The sequence below is a fragment of the Leucoraja erinacea genome, chromosome 11 (genome assembly GCF_028641065.1).
Source record: "Leucoraja erinacea ecotype New England chromosome 11, Leri_hhj_1, whole genome shotgun sequence".
NCBI lineage: Eukaryota > Metazoa > Chordata > Chondrichthyes > Rajiformes > Rajidae > Leucoraja > Leucoraja erinaceus.
The window spans coordinates 31050771-31055535 of NC_073387.1; the positions used below are offsets into that span (position 1 = coordinate 31050771).

The 4765-nt window shown below is 41.4% G+C and overlaps 1 long non-coding RNA gene across 1 annotated transcript in view; it reads left to right on the forward strand.

The window, feature by feature from the left end:
- Positions 1 to 2075: 2075 nt before the first annotated feature.
- The window catches only part of LOC129701650 (uncharacterized), a 25040-nt gene continuing 22350 nt past the window's right edge, over positions 2076 to 4765 (forward strand). The window contains exon 1 of the long non-coding RNA XR_008724236.1: positions 2076 to 2226. This is a non-coding gene — a long non-coding RNA (uncharacterized LOC129701650). The remainder of the gene's footprint in view (positions 2227 to 4765) is intronic.

Consider the following 4765-nt stretch of genomic DNA (forward strand, 5'->3'; position numbering starts at 1 on the left):
AGCCCAATGTTCCAGAGAGCATCAGCGAGTAATTCGTAGATAGTCGAAGCTAGTCTTCAAAATAATCAAAGGAGATCGAAGGAGGTCTTCTACATGGTCGTAGGAGGTCTTCTACATATTCGTAGAGGTTCTCTACATAGTCGAAGGAGGTCATAGGAGGTGTTCTACTTCGGCAATATAAGACCATGACACTCTCCTTGACTGTCCTAAACTCTTCTAAACTCGCAATTTTGGTCCCCGCAGTGGGACAGGCCCTTGAATGTCTCCTTCCACATGTCAAAGACATGAGGTTTCCTAGGTCAATTGATCACTGTAAATTGTCCCTAGTGTGTAGATGACTGGTTGAATCAGTAGGGGATTTGATGGGAATGAAGGGAGATTAAAAAAGGATTAGTGTAAACTGAATTCAATGGGAGGACCTGTTTTGATGCTTGTAAGTTGATGCTTTATAAGTTGAGCTTTACAACCTATTTCAAATTCAGATTTCCAATTTGGAAGCAAGAATTGTTAAATCCAAATCTCCTGCATAGAAACATAGAACATAGAAAAATAGGTGCAGGAGTAGGCCATTCAGCCCTTCGAGCCAGCACCACCATTCAATATGATCATGGCTGATCATCTAAAATCAGTACCACGTTCCTGCTTTTTCCCCCATATCCTTTGATTTGTTTAGCCCAAAGATCTAAATCTAACTTTCTCTTGAAAACATGAGTTACGATACCTTTGACAGCTCAGTCTAAATTAAAACCCCAGATAGACTTATACTGCCTGCAAGGCAAATTATAGGCTAAGCAGTAATTTGATTTTATCAGGAACTACAAATTAAAGATTGACTAATCTAAAATGTTGAATGCCATAGGGATATGCCCTTATTCCCTTCTTAAATGGGCTTCTTTGCAACGATTAAATTGCTTGATGAGGGCTCTCCAGCAATTTAGGAATAGATTGACCCTGCACTATTCTGTCTGCTCTGTCACATGAGACTAATAACATTACTGCATTTTAAAAGGGAATATATAATCACCAATCAATGCTGATAGATTGTACTGAGCATTGAACTCTGTATAGCTGTGCTTTGGAGATAAACATAGTTTACTCATCAGAACAGATCTATGGGTGACATCCACGCTAATTCTTTTGACCTCTTCTTTGGAATCATTTAATATGTGAAATCACATTTCCAAACCTAGGGGATGATATGTGCTTCCTTTATTACAGAACAGTCAGATTTTCAGATAGCTGTGGTGCAGCTCTTAAATTCTGTTTGCGTCAATCTAAGCAGTGTAATGTTTTCAAATATGCAATTTAATGGACATTGGGATATATTCGTAACTTTTCAAGCTGGCTATAAGATTTTCCTAAATATGCTGTGCTTGCAATTATTTCCCTGCATCAAGCACAAATTATAATCAACTGTGTTTATTATTTCAACATCAGTTCAGTCTTTCATCTTTCACAACGTCAACCTTAAAGTCAAAGAAGAGTGATTGAACTATGTATAGGAAGGAACTGCAGATGTTGGTTTATACTGAAAATAGACACAAAATGCTTGAGTAATTCAGCGGGTAAGGCAGAATTCCTGGAGAAAAGGAATAGTTGATAAATAGGATAGGTTGAGACCCTTCTTCAGACTCAAAATTGAACTATAGTCACTATTGTAACATAGCAAATGTAGCAGCCAATTTGCACACATAAAGCTACATAAACAACAATATAATAATGAGCAGGTAATATTTGTCATGTGTCCTCCTAAGAAAGATGGTTTAACATCCGCCGGGACTTACACCATCATGGTTTACGCAGCAAGTTTGGTTGTGATAACTTAAAATTTTCTTACATAAAAGCGGAAAAAACTAGTTGCCTGTAATAAAGCAGTTGACCTTTAAAACTAGTTGTGCTAACAGTATCTGGACAAAGGAGTTGTAATGGAAATAGTGATGCATTTCAGAGGTGGAGTTGCTATGGTGAAATACATGTTGAGGATTGAGGTGGCTGGAGATTAAGGGAGGGATTGGAAATCTGAGATTCCCATCAAGATTAGACTCACATTTCAGAGAGGCGGTACCATGACAGGAAAGCCAGTATTGAAACGTTTGAGACATAAGAGATTGCAGATGCTGGAATCTTGAGCAAAGGGAAAATGCTGGAGGAACTCACTATAAAGTGCCTGAAGAACTCAACATAAAATACTGGTGGAACTCAACAGGTCAGTCTGCACCTGAACAGGTAATGGACAAAGAAAGATTCAGCTTTAGGACCCTTCTTCAGAATAGTGGGGGGGGGGGGGAGGAGACAAACTGGAAATACAAGGATGGAGTTAAGAGAGAATAAGAAAAGTTAAGAAAGACATCAGAATTAACGTGGCAGAAAGCTCAGGATGGGATAGAAACATAGAAACATAGAAATTAGGTGCAGGAGTAGGCCATTCGGCCCTTCGAGCCTGCACCGCCATTCAATATGATCATGGCTGATCATCCAACTCAGTATCCCGTACCTGCCTTCTCTCCATACCCTCTGATCCCCTTGGCCACAAGGGCCACATCTAACTCCCTCTTAAATATAGCCAATGAACTGGCCTCAACTACCCTCTGTGGCAGAGAGTTCCAGAGATTCATTGGCCAAGATTGACTGGCAATTAATTCTAAAAGGGTTGACGGTGGATATGCAATGGAAGGCATTTAAGGACTGCATGGATGAACTACAAAAATTGTTCATCCCAGTTTGGCAAAAGAATAAATCAGGGAAGGTAGTGCATCCATGGATAACAAGGAAAATCAGGGATAGTATCAAAGCAAAGGATGATGCGTACAAACTAGCCAGAAAAAGCAGCATATGGACTGGGAGAAATTCAGAGACCAGCAGAGGAGGACGAAGGGCTTAATTAGGAAAGAAAAAATGGATTATGAAAGAAAACTGGCAGGGAACATAAAAACTGACTGCAAAAGTTTTTATAGATATGTGAAAAGAAAGAGATTAGTTAAAACAAATGTAGGTCCCTTGCAGTCAGAAACAGGTGAGTTGATCATGGGGAACAAGGATATGGCGGACCAATTGAATAACTACTTTGGTTCCGTCTTCACTAAGGAAGACATAAATGATCTGCCGGAAATAGCAGGGGCCCGCGGGTCAAAGGAGGTGGAGGAATTGAGTGAAATCCAGGTTAGTCGTGCAGTGGTGTTGGGTAAATTGAATGGATTAAAGGCCGATAAATCCCCAGGGCCAGATAGGCTGCATCCCAGAGTACTTAAGGAAGTAGCTCCAGAAATAGTGGATGCATTAGTAATAATCTTTCAAAACTCTTTAGATTCTGGAGTAGTTCCAGAGGATTGGCAGGTAGCAAACGTAACCCCACTTTTTAAGAAGGGAGGGAGAGAGAAAACGGGGAATTACAGACCAGTTAGTCTAACATCGGTAGTGGGGAAACTGCTAGAGTCAGTTATTAAAGATGGGATAGCAGCACATTTGGAAAGTGGTGAAATCATTTGACAAAGTCAGCATGGATTTACGAAAGGTAAATCATGTCTGACGAATATTATAGAATTTTTCGAGGATGTAACTAGTAGCGTGGATAGGGGAGAACCAGTGGATGTGGTGTATCTGGACTTCCAGAAGGCTTTCGACAAGGTCCCACATAAGAGATTAGTATACAAACTTAAAGCAAATGGCATTGGGGGTTCAGTATTGATGTGGATAGAGAACTGGCTGGCAAACAGGAAGCAAAGGGTAGGAGTAAACGGGTCCTTTTCACAATGGCAGGCAGTGACTAGTGGGGTAACGCAAGGCTCAGTACTGGGACCCCAGCTATTTACAATATATATTAATGATCTGGATGAGGGAATTGAAGGCAATATCTCCAAGTTTGCGGATGACACTAAGCTGGGGGGCAGTGTTAGGTGTGAGGAGGATGCTAGGAGACTGCAAGGTGACTTGGATAGGCTGGGTGAGTGGGCAAATGTTTGGCAGATGCAGTATAATGTGGGTAAATGTGAGGTTATCCATTTTGGTGGCAAAAACGGGAAAGCAGATTATTATCTAAATGGTGGCCGATTGGGAAAGGGGGAGATGCAGCGAGACCTGGGTGTCATGGTACACCAGTCATTGAAGGTAGGCATGCAGGTGCAGCAGGCAGTAAAGAAAGCGAATGGTATGTTGGCTTTCATAGCAAGAGGATTTGAGTATAGGAGCAGGGAGGTTCTACTGCAGTTGTACAGGGTCTTGGTGAGACCACACCTGGAGTATTGCGTGCAGTTTTTTGTCTCCAAATCTGTGGAAGAGTATGGCCAAGTGAAATGGGAATTGATGTGAAAGGTGAGGGGAGTAATGGATTAAAAGTATTATATATGAATGCACAAAGTATAAGAAATAAAGTGGATGAGCTTGAGGCTCAGTTAGAAATTGGCAAGTATGAGGTTGTGGGAATTACAGAGGCATGGCTGCAAGAGAACCAGGGCTGGGAACTGAATATTCAAGGTTATACGTCCTATCAAAAAGTCAGACAGGTGGGCAGAGGGGGTGGGGTAGCTCTGTTGGTGAGGAATGAAATTCAGTCCCTTGCGAGGGGTGACATAGAATCAGGAGATGTAGAGTCAGTATGGACATAACTGAGGAATTGTAAGGGTAAAAGACCAGAATGGGAGTTATCTACAGGCCCCCAAACAGTAGCCTGGACATAGGGTGCAAGTTGAATCAAGTTAAAATTGGCATGTCGTAAAGGTAATGCTACGGTTGTTATGGGAGATTTCAACATGCAAGTAGACTGGGAAAA